This window comes from Otolemur garnettii, unplaced genomic scaffold (genome assembly GCF_000181295.1).
Source record: "Otolemur garnettii isolate 467f Iridium unplaced genomic scaffold, OtoGar3 scaffold00053, whole genome shotgun sequence".
In the NCBI taxonomy this organism is placed as follows: domain Eukaryota; kingdom Metazoa; phylum Chordata; class Mammalia; order Primates; family Galagidae; genus Otolemur; species Otolemur garnettii.
This window is the reverse complement of record NW_003852448.1, coordinates 6671556-6688282: the sequence shown is the minus strand read 5'-3', so window position 1 is coordinate 6688282 and position 16727 is coordinate 6671556. Positions and strand designations below refer to the sequence as shown.

General features: G+C 39.9%; 1 protein-coding gene and 1 non-coding gene across 7 annotated transcripts in view; one reads left to right on the top strand and one right to left on the bottom strand.

Moving 5' to 3' along the window:
* KMT2C (lysine methyltransferase 2C) overlaps window positions 1-16727 on the bottom strand; it is a 218552-nt gene that overhangs the window by 187011 nt on the left and 14814 nt on the right. The gene's annotated exons all lie outside the window — the stretch shown is intronic.
* Window positions 2750-2853, top strand: LOC111726086. The gene has a single exon (XR_002773969.1). It is a non-coding gene; the product is annotated as a U6 spliceosomal RNA (small nuclear RNA).

The window sequence follows — 16727 nt, the reverse complement described above, 5'->3', positions numbered from 1 at the left end:
CGTGGCTGGCGCCTTAGCCGGTTGAGCTATAGGCGCCGAGCCACAAGTTCAACCTTCTATGTGTCCTTTAATGTTCTTCTTTGAAGAACAGGTTTCAACAATCTCCTTTGGACTTTATGATTTTTAAGTCAACATCTCTAGCACTAACTCCTCTCCTGTGTCCCAGACCAATTTTTTACTACATTCTAAATATATCTAGCAGTTTGACCATTAAATTTCATACCAAAATATTTCTCTTATCTCTCAGATCAGCACTTCCATCTGACTACCCTATTTTTGTGTCTACCTTCTAGATCAAATAAAATAAATTTTAGGAAAATATTTTGAAAAATGAATGATTTGATAATTATTCATTAAAACTACCATTAATTGTAAATTCTATCAAATTATAAATCCTATTAATTGGCAACATGGGGCATCTGGTGGTTTTGGTTTTTGTATTTAATGTTTTTAGTGAGGCGCAGTGGCTGATGCCTATAATCCTACCCTTCTGGGAGGCTGAAATGATGGGATTGTTTTCAGCCCAAGACCAGCCTAAGAAAAGCAAAACCCCATCTCTACTAAAAAAGAGAGAGAGAGAGAGAGAGAGAATTTAGCTGGGTGTTGTGGCAGGTGCCTTATAATTGCAGCTACTCAGGAAGCTTGATACACGAGGATCACTTGAGCCCAAGAGTTTGAGGTTGCTGTGAACTATGATGTCACAGCACTCGACCCCAGAGCGACAAAGACTCTCTCTCAAAAAAAATAATAACAATGATGGTAATGATTTTTCTTTCTCTTTTTAAAACTGAAATGGAAAAGTTCACCATAAATTAAGTGCTTGTGGGACCTATCTATCCTAAAGACAAAATTGATACAGAACCTACAATCCAATCTATAAATACATAAATATGCATCAAAAAGGATCCTAAAATGGAATTTTAAATTTCTGTATGACAAAAGACCTGATAAACAAAATCAAAATGTCACAGATTAGACAAAACACATACAATCTGCATCCCAAAAAGGTTATTTACATCCAGAAGGTATAAAGAACTCCAAAGATGAAAATAATGCACATAAACCTGTAGCATATGTAGACAAATTCCATATTCTCCTTCCTCCATATTAGCCAGTAAGTAAGGCACATAACTGCTCAGCTAAAGAGAGTTTCCCAACCTTCCTCACAGCCAAGCGTGGGAAGTTCTAACCTACAGAATATGGCCAGAAATGACTGTGTAACTTCACCACCTGAAAGGAAGTGATTTGCTCTGAATTAAATTATACTCCACTTTTGGACAGACTGAAAAAGACATGACAGAAACTCATAAGCAACAAAGTCACAGAAGGCAACACTTCCTACATTTGGAAGAAACCTAGGTCTACGAAAAACCACATGGAGAAAAGAACATCAGCTGAGCCTGTCCACCCTCAAAAATACTACATGAAAGAAAGATTAATTTGTTTTAGTTAAGTACTGCTATACTGGGAGTTCTCTGTCATAGCAGTTTAACCATGCCCTATTTAATACAAAAAATGATATCAAGAGTAGGGAACTGCTACAACAAAACCTTAAAATAAATGTCTTGGCCATCTGGCCATCAGACACAATAGATTCTGAAAATTGACTCTTTTGTATACTATATTAAAATATTTGCTATAACTGTGACTTTGGAAAGCAGACTATGCCTACAGAGGCTGAACCTCTGAGGAAAGCATCTGGAATGAGGCAGAGGTTATTTTGTGTTGCCTGGTCTCTAGTGCGTTTGACAACCAATCATAGAAAGGAACAGAATTCTGCTAAAGAATCTCTCTGTCTGCCTATTATATCAAAGTACTATAAAATAACCATATGTAAAAATATCTTTATAAGCACTTCATTTCTACTCAAGAGAAGCCCAGAACATATGTGCCATTTTTGTACCATTCTTAATATTAGGGTAAGAGAAAAAGAAATGAGAAATGTAAAGGAGAAATAAGAATAGTGCCTTGAAAGTTTACATACAATGAGCCAAATGAGCTGAGTAAGGAGAAATTACATGCCTTTGGGAATACTTTCCTTCCAAAAGCCAGTGCCCTTTATCCCCCACTTCCAAATTGTTCCCTCCAATAGGTGTAACCTGTCTGCTTTCTTTTACTATGCTGCTATCTTCCACATGACTTCTAATAAAAAATTTTTCTTCTCCTGACAAAGAGTACAACAGTCTACGTTTTTCCCTTCTTTCCGTCCTCATAAAAGAAAACGTACAACACTTTTTAAGTTTTCTTAGGGAAGTTGCATTGCTTACAACAAAGGGGAAACAAGTACGACAGTGTCTGTTTCTCTATCTCTCAACTTAGAACCACAAAGAGATGATAAAGTTAAAGATAAATGTTAATAGTAGGTTGGTGGGTTTTCAGATACACAACCTTTCGATAACAGGTTTGCTGCATTTTAGAGGGTAGAAAACACTGCGAACATAAGGATTACTTTTTTAAAGAAATACTATCGGCTCGGCGTGTCGCTCAAGCGGCTAAGGCGCCAGCCACATACACCTAAGGTGGCGGGTTCGAATCCCCAGCCCGGGCCCGCCAAACAACAATGATGGCTGCAACCAAAAAATGGCCAGGCGTTGTGGCGGGCGCCTGTAGTCCCAGCGACTTGGGAGGCTGAGGCAGGAGACTCCCTTGAGCCCAGGAGTTGGAGGTTGCTGTGAGCGTGATACCACGGCACTCTACCCAGGGGGATAGCTTGAGGCTCCGTCTCAAAAAAAAAAGAAATACTATCAAGATTTTCTTCAGCAGCATATACTAAAAAACTAGAATGATACAGACAAGATTGGGATGGCCCTGTGCAAGAATGACATGCAAATACATAAAGTGTTCCGTTTAAAAAAAAAAAAAAAACTGTTTAAAAAAAGAAAAGAAAGAAACAGTATCAGGACCAAGCCTGACCCACAAAGAAGATAATAAGAGGGCAGGTTCTGAGAGTTCATCCTGTTCTCGTTCTTCTCTATCTATTATTAATATTGGCTGTGCCCATGATCCTAACCTGGATCTGCTTAAAGAAACAGTAGAGACACATGAATTTGCTTTTATTTTTGGTTAGATTTTGTTAGTCTTTTCTGCTTCAAAAGGGAAGAATCTTATGACTGCTTCCTAAGTAGGAGCTGTTCCAGCCACAGAACAGAAACAAAAAAGCTATCACTAAATATGTAAAACCATAGGTAATAACAAAACATGTCTTTAACCATCACTCTTAATGGCAGAATAAGTTAGAACTTACTACTGTCGAAATCAAGACAGGACAATTAAACTAGTGTTTGTGACTCTCTTCTCCTAGTCCTAGTCTTCAAAATATTAAGAGTTTGGCTGCAGAATGTGAAACAGACTGCTCTGACTGAAAATAATGCTGACCCGGAATCCAAGCAGATAAGCCATCCAGTAATGCTTGAGATGAAAGGACTGTGAATCCAGTGATAACTGAGAGAGTAATCCTGATGCTAGTAGTTGGTTATCCAGTTCATTACTAAAAAATGCACCACTGAGCACTACACTATGCTTTGCACAGAACCAGCAGCTAGCCATTCAACCAAGAAAACAGTCCAGGACTGGCTACTAGCCACTTTGCTGAGTTTCTGTCTTCCTTGAGGCAGAATTAGTTCAAACTGCCTGAAGTCCATCCAAAACTAGAATTGCAAGACCTTTTACATTTAAAAAATTTCAATGTGATGCCTTTCTTTGATCCAAAATCCCCACCATATCTTTCTCCTTACTTTGAACTTGACTTAAAACACAGACAATTCCACTTGATCACAAAATGCTCAAAAGCCAGAAAGGTAGAGAGCACTTTTAAAGATAGGGAGGTAGCAATTTTATCTGTAGCCACTACCTGTGGTTCATCTCTAACCACTAGGTGGCACATGTGCAGCGGTAACTTCACTAATCCTAGTAACATGGAAGTTTGAAAGAGACTGCATACTTTATTTAACAGCATCACCTATGTGCTAGACAAATTAGATCTACCCCTGCCTTTACATAATTATACTTCATATCTGCTTTTAAGCCTTTAATTTTCCACCTCTCATGGCTCTTATTTAATCCTAAATAGTTGATTCTATGACATGAAAAAGTTTAACAGCAAAAGCTGTTTGCTGTGTTAGTTAAAATCAAAGGCTTAGAAACTAACAGTCTAGAATTTGCATTGCCATATGCTAGCAACGTGACCTTGGCAAATCACTCAAACCTCCTCTCAATTTCACAGTATACTCATCATTTAAAAGATAGATATTAGGTTAAAAAAAGGTCTGATTTCTTGGGCGGTGCCTGTGGCTCAGTGAGTAGGGAGGGCACATGCCCCATAAACCGAGGGTGGCGGGCTCGGGACCTGGCCCCAGCCAAACTGCAACAAAAAAAATAGCCGGACATTGTGGTGGGCTATACCTGTAGTCCCAGCTACTCAGGAGGTGGGAGCAAGAGAATCACCTAAGCCCAAGAGCTGGAGGTTGCTGTGAGCTGTGATGCCACAGCTCTCTACCGAAGGCGACACAGTGAGACTGTCTCTTTAAAAAAAAAAAAGAAGAAGAAGAAGAAAAAGAAGAAAGAAAGAAAGATAAGTACTAAGTTTGACAGCTGATATCTATGACATTTCATATTGACACTTCTGACACTTCACACTGACACTTCTTGTTGTTTGACTTAATTGGGAAGGCACAACCTCATTCTTTCAAACACACATTTTGGTTTGTGATTATCTTTCAAAAATTCTTTTCAGAGCAACTTTTATGAAGTGATGGGTTAAGTCAAAAATTCATGTTTTTAGTGAGTATGGCTTCTGTTGTGGAACCAATACGATACAGACAGCTCAAAATATCAAGAAAGTGTTTGGGAAGTATGTGGCTAATGAATGCACAATATATCGATGGTTTGAGAAGTTCCCTTAAGGTGATTTCAATCTTGAAAATGAGCCATGGGGACAACCTAAGACCATGGTGGATAATGATGAGCTAGCTAAAAGCTGTACTAGAAGCAAATCCATCTCAACCAACAAGGGACTTAGCGGCAAGGTCTAACATTAATATCCCAACAGTACTGGATCATTTAAAACTACTCAGCAAGGTAAAAAAGGTGCATAGATGGGTTCTACATGAAAAGAGAAATCCTTTTCAAGTTTACCCCTTTTTTGCTGTCACAACATATAGAGGAACCATTTCTACACTGTATTGTTATATGTGATGAAAAATGGATTCTTTTAGGCTGGGCACAGTAGCTCACACCTATAATCCTAGCACTCTGGGAGGCTGAGGTAAGTAGATTGATTGCTTGAGCTCAGGAGTTCAAGGCTAGCCTGAGCAAGAGTTAAGACCCTGTCTCTATTAAAAATAGAAAAACTAAACAGCTATTAGAGTGTATGCCGGTATTTCTAGCTACTCAGGAGGCCGAGAGAAAAGGATTGATTAAGCCCAAGAGTTTGAGGTTGCTGTGAGCTATCATGCCATCCAGGATGACAAAGTGAGACACTGTCTCCAAAAAGAAAAGAAAAAAAGAAGATTGGCATAATGGGTGGATACAAATGAAGTACTGAAATACAGGACCTTGACGCAGCGCCATAGCTCAGTGGTTAGGGCCCTGGCCCATAAACACCAGGGCTGGCGGGTTCAAATCCAGCCCTGGGCTGCTACAAACAACAACAATAATAACAACAAACAGCTGGGCGTTGTAGCAGGCGCCTGTATTTCCAGCTATTTGGGACGCTGAGGCAAGAGACTCACTTAAGCCCAAGAGTTTAAGGTTACAGTGAGCTATGATGCCACAGCACTCTACCAGGGGCCACATAGTAAGACTCTGTCTTTAAAAAAAAAAAAAAAATGAAATAAAGTCCCAAACTTAATATTGATCACAAAAAGCTAACAGTCTCTGTTTGATAGTCCAGGGATGGCATTACCCACTACAGTTTCATAAAACTTGGGCGAATCAATTATAACAGTCTACTGCAAGCAACTGAATGAAATGACGAGGATGCTTGTGATTACACAGCCAAGACTGGTCAACAGAGACAAGCCAATCTTCTTGTAAAACAAACTGACACAGAAACAATGCTGCTCAAAACTACAGAAATTGGACTTGGAAACTTTGTCACCTAACATATTCACCAGACCCTGTATCAACAGGCAACAACTTATTCCAGGCTTTGGACCACTTCTTGGAAGGAAAAATACTCGATTCTGGACAATCTCTGGAAAAGGCCCTTTGTGATTTTAATGGCACATGCTCTCCAGGCTTCTTCACTGCTAGAATATACTAGCTACTGTTAAGATGGCAACACTGTATCAACAGCTTAGGTGCACAAGCTGGTTAATTATACCACTTCTTGTTTGAGATACAATAAATTCAATTTTTGATTCAAATTCAGACATATTCACATTAAATGACCTAATAATACCATCTAGTATAAAACTGTCTTCACAGGACCACACATCGTGGCTCACACCTTTAATCCTTGCACTTCAGGAGGCCCACATGGGCCCAGTATTGCTCAAGACCAGAAATTTGAGACTTGCCTGACAGCAAGACCCCATCTCTAACAAACTTGAAAAACTATCGAGAGGTGGTAGTCCCAGTTACTCAAAAGGAGAAGGAACCCTTGAGCCCAGGAGTGTAACGCTGTGGCTACCTGTGATGATGCCAACTGCACTCTAACCCAGGTAACAGACCCTATTTCAAAAAAGGGCCGAAAAAAATAATATATGAAATGCATTTAGTTCAATACCTTAAGTATGTATAGCAATGTGCTGTTAATATCTCCATGTATGTTCACACACTCTATTTTATTTATTTACGTGACCATCTCACCTACTGGTATCTAATTCTTGATGTCAGATCACAAATTATTAAATTGTACAATGGGAAGTAATCAGAATAAAGAGATCAATTATTTAGCTCCTCCTAGCTTCCTTAATCGCTGCAAAAAGGACCACGCTTCCTCTACACTAAAACTTCAAAAACAACCTATCTAGAAATTGTATAACCATGTCCATTCCTCCTTTTCAATAAGGAGGTCAAAACAATTCTGCCTTCAGGCTCAGTGCCTGTAGTTCAGTGGGTAGGGCACCAGCCACATACCCAGAGCCGGTAGGTTTGAACCAGCCCGGGCCTGCCAAACAACAATGACCACTACAACCAAAAAATAGCCAGGCGTTGTGGCAGGCAACTGTACTCCCAGCTACTTGGGAGGCTGGTGCAAGAGAATTGCTTAAGCCTGAGAGTTTGAGGTTGCTGTGAGCTGTGATGCCACAGCACTATACCAAGGATGACACAGTGAGACTCTGTGTCCAAAAAAAAAAAAAATCTGCCTCCTGACAATTATATTTTCTGGAAGCATTTGAAGCTTACTGAAAACTAATATATCCACAACATTAAAAATGTGGTGGAGGCCAGGCATGGGGGTTCACACCTGTAATCCTGACACTCTGGGAGGCTGAGGCAAGGTGGACTATTGAGCTTACAGGTTCAAGACCAGCCTGAGCCAGAACAAGACCCCATCTCTACTGGGGCAAAAAAAAAAAAAAAAAAAAAGCTGAGGCAAGAGGACCACTTGAGCCCAAGAATTGGAGGTTGCTGTCACCATGGCACTCTACCCAGGGCAACAGGTTGAGACTCTAACTTGGGGAGGGGGGTGTGTAAAGCCAAAATGCATTAGGACTATGTTAGAAACAAAAATCTATGACAGAACAAGACAGTGAATCAGAAGGATCATTCAGCTAAGCTCTCCTAGAATGACTGGGGAAAAAGAGAGAACCCAGCCATATCTGACATGGGGACCTTACTCAGAGTCATAACTCAGGGAACACAGTAAGGAGGTGGTGAGGTGGATACAGCATACGATCCAGAGCAGGAAATCTGATGAATAAGGCAAGAAGTGTGGTATGGGAGGAAGCCTTTCCAGAGATTTCAGTTATTGGGGGAAGCTTTACATTGAGTAGAAAGCTTGAAACGGTGGGCAGCTCAAACAGTATACAGCAAGCAGATTTGAATGCCAGTTGGAGTAGATTTGCCATAGGTTTGGTGGCTGGCACAGCAGCCATACTGACAAGTTCTCCGCCACCAGGGAGTTGCCATTGCAGGGGCCTAAGGCACAACCATCTTAATTCCATCTGCTGGGATCAGAACTCCACTCTGGGGACAAGCTGAGGGACTCCTACACCCCATAGAAACTGGGGTCAGGGGGCACCGTGAGACATGTCCCTGAAGGATTCTTGTGAGCTTTAAGATCCCAACACAGCAAGATCTGAATGCTGAGGAAAACAATCAGGCAATCAATGAAGGCAATTAAGTTTGGAATAAGGACCACAGAGGTTAATGGCTGTGCTGTTTCCTTAAAGAAAAAAAACAAACAAACAAGGGCAGTGCCTGTGGCTCAAGGAGTAGGGCACCAGCCCCAGGGGTGGTGGGTTCAAACCTGGCCCTGGCCAAAAACTAAAGAAAGAAAGAAAGACAGAGAGAAAGACAGAGAGAGAAACACAGAGAGAGAGAAAGACAGAAAAGAAAAGAAAAGACAAGACCAGACCAGACCAGACCAGACCAGACCACCACAGCACTACCAGGTGTCCTGGCCACATATTGCTAAATTCTGTCATCAAGATCAAGGACTTCTGTTTGAAATAATACGGGCAGTGAGAAGGAAAAAGGAGGACAAAGAGGGGAATAAGAAGAAGGAACACATGAGGAGGAACCAACTGAAAAATTGGGGCAACATGAAAAACTAAAACAGAGGACCCTGAGGCAGATACTGCAGAGGACTCCGCCTATAACTAATTAGTGGACTTGACAGAAAGGGAATTTAAAATATAGAAAATAAACACAATAAAAGGAATGAAAGAGAAAATGGAAAGTACAGAACCAAAAGTCAGACGAGAGATCTGTAGAATATAGAAAGGAGAAGACGGAGCTTAAGGAAATGAAGGAAACAATCAGGGAATGTAAAGATGTAGTAAAAAGTATCAAAAATAGGTTAGACCATGGAAAAGAAAGAACCTCAGAGCTAGAGGATAAAGTTGTCAAATTAATCCAGGTAGTTAAAGAGGCAGAAAAGAAGAGAGAGAAAGCAGAATGGGTACTTAGAGAAATAAGGCTCCATGAAGTGTTCAAATATAAGAATAATAGGGATTCCTGAAGGGGAGGAAGATTGTCCCAAAGGAATGAAAGCCAAAATGGAGACCATTATAAAGGAAAACTTCCCCAAGTTTTACCAACAACCCTGATACTCCTTTCAGATGGACACCGAACCTTGGGTCATCTCAACTCAAGCAGAGCCTCTCCAAGACGCACAGTCATGAACCTGTCCTTAGTCAAGGTGAAAGAAAAAATTCTGCAAGCAGCTAGGAGTGCCAACTGACCTACAGAGACAAAGCCATCAGGATGACAGCAAGACTTTTCAAATGAAAACTTCCAAGCCAGAAGAACACAGTCATCACATTTAACATTCTTAAGCAAAACAAGTTTCAGCCTGGAATTCTGTATCCTGCTAAACTAAGCCTGAAAATTGATGGAGAAATCAAATCTAATATCAATACACAATCACTGAGGAAACTGCCACAACGAGACCAGCTCTACAGGAAATACACCTATTCTCAACACTGAACAACACAATGGCCCACTAGCAAAGTAAACACTCACAAGCTAAAGGTCAAAACAATGGGGCAAAGGATACACAACAGACTTTCACAAAATAAGATGACTAGAACTCTACCATACTTATCAATTCTCTTAATAAATGTCAATGGACTGAACCCACCACTGAAAAGGCACAGGCTGGCTAAGTGGATAAAAAAGCACAAGCCATCCATATGCTATCTCCAAGAGACACATCTAGCCTTGAAGGACAAATCAAGATTCAGGATTAAGGTATGGAAAACAGTATTTCAAGCACATGGAAATCAGAAAAGGAGGGTTTGCAATCTTATTTTCAGATACAAGCAGATTTAAAGCAACTAAAGTTAAGAAAGACAAAGATGGACACTTTATACAGGTCAAAGGACCAATTCAAGAAGACGACATTTCAATTTTAAATATTTATGCACCCAACTTAAATGCTCTCAGATGTATGAAACAGATCTTGATGGGTCTAAATAATATGATATCCGATAACACCTTAACAGTCAGGGACTTTAATACTCCTCTGAGAGAAGTAGACAGATCCTCTAAATAGAAACTAAACAAAGATTCAAAGTACTTAAATGTGACCCTAGAACAAATGGGATTAATAGACATATACAAAACACACCATCCCAGGTGGTGCCTGTGGCTCAGTGAGTAGGGTGCTGGCCTGATATACCGACGGTGGCAGGTTCAAACCCAGCCCGGCCAAACTGCAACCAAAAAATAGCCAGGCATTGTGACAGGCGCCTGTGGTCCCAGCTACTTGGGAGGCTGAGGCAAGAGAATCGCCTAAGCCCAAGAGCTGGAGGTTGCTGTGAGCTGTGACTTCACAGCACTCTACCAAGGGCAATAAAGTGAGACTCTGTCTCTTTAAAAAAACAAAACAAAAACAAAAACCACCATCCCGAAGCTAAGGAATACACATTTTCCTCATCAGCCCATGGTACATATTCTAAAATCTATCACATCTTAGGATACAAATCAAACTTCAACAAAATTAAAAGAATACTTATGTTAACAATTTTGACATAAGCGTTCCAAATTGTATATAAAATCAGTACCTTGCACCCCATAAATGCATTAATGTACACAGTTATGATTTAATAAAAAATGAATGGCAATAATAGAAATTACACCTTGTATTTTCTCAGAACACAAAGCAATAAAGGTGGGACTAAACTCCAACAAAAACAGTCATCCCCACAGAAAGACTTTGAAATTAAACAACCTTATGCTGAATGATCGTTGGATTCAGGAATTTATTATTCCTGAAAGAGGAATTTATTATTCCTCCAACATAACAGCAATGAAGACACAAGTCACAAAACCGGGCAGTATACAGCAAAAGCAATCTTAAGAGGAAAACTGATCACATTAGATGCCTATATTCAAAAAACAGAGAGTCCATCAACAAACTTATGAACCTGGCTCAATGCCTGTGGCTCAAGCTGTGAAGGCACCAGCCACATACACCTGAGCTGGTGGGTTCAAATCCAGCCCAGGCCCACCAAACGACAAGGACAACTACAACCAAAAACTAGCCAGGAGTTGTGGCAGGAGCCTATAGTCCCAACTACTTGGGAGGTGGAAGCAGAAGAATTGCTTGAGCCCAGGAGCTGGAGGTTGCTGTGAGCAGTGATGACACAGCACTCTACCCAGGGCGATAGCTTGAGGCTCTGTCTCAAAAAAAGGAAAACAAAAACAAACAAAAAATTCATTAATGATTCTGGTCTATAATTTCTTGGGTCCTTTCCTGGTCTGGGGATCAGGGTGATATTTAATGTGTTGGGGAAGATTCCTTCTTTCTCTATATTTTGGAAAAGTTTGTGCATTATGGGAACTAGTTCCTCTTTGAAGGTTTGATACAATTCTGGTATGAAACCATCTGGTCCAAGGACTTTCTTTTTTGGGAGATTTTTTATAATTGATGCTATTTCAGTATGTTATATTCGTCTATTCAAGATTTCTAAATCTTTTTGACTGAGTTTTGAAATATTGGTCCATCTCCTCTACATTTTCCTACTTCTTGGAATAGAGGTTTTATAGTAATTGTTGAGAATCTTTTTTATTTCTGTGGCATCTGTTGTTACTTCCCCTTTATCATTTCTTTCTTTTTTCTTTTTTTTAACGAAGTCTCACTTTGTCACCCTCTGTAGAGTACCATGACGTCACAGCTCACAGCAATATCAAACTCTTGGACTTAAGCAATTCTCTTATTTGAGTCTCCCAAGTAGGGGGGACTACAGGCACCCACCACAATGCCTGGCTATTTTTTTTTTTAAGAGACAAGGTCTCATCCTGGTTCAGGCTAGTCTCAATCCCTTGAGCTAGGGCATCCACCTGCCTCAGCCTCCCAGAGTACTAGGATTACAGGCATAACCAACCGCACCTGGCCCCCTTTATCATTTCTGACTATAGTTATTAGACATCTTATTTTTCCGTTTCTGGTAAGTCTAGCCAAGGGTTTATTAATTTTATTAATCTTTTCAAAGAACCAACTTTTTGTCTAGCTGAGCTTCTGAATAACTCTTTTCTTTTCAATTTCATTTAATTATGCTCTAATTTTGGTTATTTCTTTTCTTCTGCTTGGTGTGGGATTAGATTGTTCTTCCTTTTCCAGTTGCTTGAGATGGCCTATTAGGTGGCTGAGTTGCTTTTTTTCTTTTTTCTTGATGAATGCTATAAATTTCCCTCTTAGGACTGCCTTTGCAGTATCCCACAGGTCTTGATAGTTTGTGTCTTCATTACCATTTTGTTCCAGAAATCTAATGATCTCCTTCTTGATCTCATCTATGACCCCGTCATCATTCAGCATTAGGTTATTTCGTTTCCATGATTTTATTTGAGTATGAAGATTTCTGTTGCTGTTGAGTTCAACTTTTACTCCATGATGGGCTAAGACGATACAAGGGATAATTTCTATTCTTTTTAATTTGATGGGGTTAGCCTTGTGGCCTAAGGTACAATCAATTTTGGAAGATGATCTATGGGCTGATGAAAAGAAACTACAGACCAATAAATATCATAAATGAGTATCGATGCAAAAATATTCAACAAGATAGTACCAAACAGAATACAACAAGACATTAAAAAGGTTATACACCATGATCAAGTGGATTTTATCCCAGAGATCAGGGATTGGTTCAACATACACAAATCTATAAATACAATACACCACATAAATAGAATCAAAAACAAAGACCATATGATTGTTTCAATTGATGCAGAAAAGGCTTTTGAAAATATCCAGCATCCTTTCATGATAAAAACACTCAAGAAAACAGGCTTAGAAGGAACATTCCTTAACCTGACAGACACTATCTACAGCAAACCCACAGCCAATATCATATTGAATGGAGTAAAACTGAAAGCATTCCCACTCAAATCTGGAAGCAGAAAAGGAGGCTCACTGTCTCCACTGCAATTTAACATAGTTTTGGAAATCCTAGCCATCAGCAAGAGAAGGAGATCAAAGGAATCCAAATGGGGGTAGAAGAGGTCAAACTCTCCCTCTTTGCAGATGACATGATCTTAAACCTGGAAAACCCAAGGGACTCAACTACAAAGCTCTCAGAAGTGGTCAAGGAATATAGCAGCACCTCAGGTTACAAAATCAACACCCACACATCAGTAGCCTTTGTATACGCCAACAACTGTCAAGCTGAGAACAAAATCAAAGACTCTATTCCTTTTACAATGACACCAAAGAAGATGAAATACCTGGGAATATAGCTAACAAAAGACATAAAAGATCTCTATAAAGAGAATTATGAAACTTTGAGAAAGGAAATGGCAAAAGATGTGAACAAATGAAGAACATACCATGCTCTTGGCTGGGAAGAATCAACATTGTTAAAATGTCCATATTACCCAAAGCAATCTATAGATTTAATGCAATCCCAATCGAAGCATCAATGTCATACTTTAAAGATCTTAAAAAATAGTACTTCAATTCATACGGAATAAGAAAAATACCAAAATAGCAAATACGGCTCTTAGAAGTAAAAACAAATCTAGAGACATCATGTTACCAGACTGCAGGTTCTATTACAAGGCTATAGTGATCAAAACAGCATGGTACAGGGACAAAAATGGACACTAGATCTATGGAACAGGACAGAGAATCTAGAGATGAACCCAGGCACATATCATCATTGAATCTTTGATTAACCTAACAAAAACATGCAATGGGGGAAAGAATCTTTATTTCACAAATGGTGCAGGGAGAACTTGTTATCCACATGCAGAGGACTGAAACTAGACCCGGACCCTCTCACCATTGACAAAAATTGATACTTGTTGGATATAAGATTTAAATTTAAGACATAAAACAATAAAAATTCTAGAGAGGGTGTGGGGAAACACTTGTAGATATTGCCCTGAGAAAAACTTTATGAGGAAGACCTCCTCTAGCAATTGCAGCAACACCAAAAATAAATAACTGGGATTTGATCACACTAAAAAGCTTTTGTAGACAGCTAAGAGTACCACATGCACCTAAGGTGGTGGGTTCGAATCCAGCCCGGGCTCACCAAACAACAATGACGGCTGCAACCCAAAAAATAAATAAATAAATAAATAGCTGGGCGTTGTGGAGGGTGCCTGTGGTCCCAGCTATTTGGGAAGCAGAGGCAGGAGAATCGCTTAAGCCCAGGAGTGGAGGTTGCTATGAGCTGTGATGCCACAGCACTCTACCCAGGGGGACAGCTTGAGGCTCTGTCTCAAAAAAAAAAAGAGTACCACAAACAAAGCAAACAGACAGCCCTCAGGATGGAAGATTTTTGCATGTCATGAATCTGACAAAGGCCTGCTAACTAGAATCTACAGAGAACTCAAACAGTAAGAAAAGTGCAAACAACCCTTCTATAAGTGGGCAAGAGATATGAACAGAAACTTCTCCGAGGATGACAGACAAATGGCCAACAAACACATGAGAAAATGCTCACTGTCTTTTTTTTTTTTTAGAGACAGAGTCTCACTTTATGGCCCTAGGTAGAGGCTGTGACGTCAGAGCTCACAGCAACCTCCAGCTCTTGGGCTTAGGTGATTGTCTTGCCTCAGCCTCCTGAGTAGCTGGGACTACAGGTGCCCGCCACAACGCCCAGCTATTTTTTGGTTGCAGTTTGGCCGAGGTCAGGTTTGAACATGCCACCCTCGGTATATGAGGTCGGCGCCCTACTCACTGAGCCACAGGTACTGCCCAAATGCTATCTTTAATAATAGGAGAAATGCAAATCAAAACCACTCTACAATATCACCTAACCCCAGCAAGATTAGCCCACATCACAAAGTCTCAACACACCAGATGCTGATGTGGATGTGGAAAGAAGGGAACATTTCTACACTGCTGGTGGGACTGCAAACTAATACAGCCCTTTTGGAGAGAAGTATGGAGAATACTCGAAGATCTAAAAGTAGACCTTCCATTTGACCCTGCAATCCCATTATTCAGGCATCTATCCAGAAGAACAAAAATCATTTTACCACAAAGACATTTACACTCGAATGTTTATTGCTGCTCAATTCCTAATTACCAAGTCGTGGAAGCAACCTAAGTGCCATCAATCCATGAAGGGATCATCAAATTATAGTCTGTGTATACCAGGGACTATATTCAGTCTCCAAAAAGATGGGAGACTTTACAACTTTTACATTTACCTGGATGGAGTTAAAATACATTCTTCTTAGTAAAGTATTTCAAGAATGGAAAAATAAATATCCAATGTACTCTATACTAATATGAAATCAATATATAAACAATTACATGTTCCTAAGAACAATGAAACACTATTATAGTCCAGTTCAGGGGTAGAGGAAAGCAGGAGTGGGGAGGGGAGAAGATATATATGGCAGAATGAGGGAGGGCATGAAGTGGGATCTCACCTAATGTGCACATTATGAGGGTGTATAACACGCCCCCTGGGTTAGGGGCTCTTCTACAAGTGGAACTTTACCCTGGAAGTGAGAACAATGTAATATATTGTACCCTTATATTAACCTGAAGGAAGTTTAAAAAAGAGAAAGAACAGGTAAAGTTAAATTGTAAAGATAAGTAATATAACATAAAAATCCAGGCTTTTTCATAGTGCCAAACATCCCCCTACACTGTTGTTCATTACCAGCTATATTAAAAATGTTTGTGGCAGCTACTTTTTAAAGTAATATGACTAAAATTTCTCTTCTAGTAAAGAAAGGCAAATGTTGCGTTTTTGGCAAACTTGTATATTTAAACTTAATTGTCAGAACTTTTGTAAATGTTCAGACCCTTTACAAAAGTTGACAATTAAGTTCACAAACTCATCCTAGAAAAAGTGCTACATACTTCATTGATGAGTGTAATCACTATGATCAACTTTGAAGTACTACCATTGGGAAACTATGCAATGACACCAACAACCCATCCACCCTCGGTGCCCATAGCACAGTGGTTACAGCGCCGGCCACATACACCAAGGCTGGCAGTTTCAAACCAGGCCCAGGCCTGCTAAACAACAACAGCAAGAAGAAAATATCCAAGCATTGTGGGGGACGCCTGTAGTCCCAGCTACTCCAGAGGCTAAGGCAAGAGATCTCTGAAGTAGGAGAATTTGAAGTTGCTATGAGCTATGACGCTACAGCACTCTACCAAGGATGAAACGATAAAACTCTATCTCAGAAAAAAATAATCCACCTAGAATGCTGTACCCTCTACAAAACTATCCCTCACAAATTAAGGAGAAAAAGACTTTCTCAGACAAACCACAATTGAGGAATTTGTTATCAGCTAAACTTACCTTAGCAAGAAATGTTAAAAGTACTTTAGAGAGAAGGAGTGAGATATAGATCAAAGACTTTTTTGTCTACATTAAGAAAGGAAAAGGATCTCAAAAGCAGTAAGTGAAGGTAAAATTTTCATTAAAAACCTTTTGTTTCTTTTGAGACACAGTCTTATTTTGTCACCTTCAGTAGAGTGCCATTGCATAATAGCTCACAGTAACCTCAATTCTTAGGACTCAAGGCTTGGCGCCTGTGGCTTACGCGGCAAAGGCGCCAGCCACATACACCTAAGGTGGTGGGTTCAAATCCAGCCCGGGCCTGCCAAACAACAATAATGGCTGCAACCAAAAAATAGC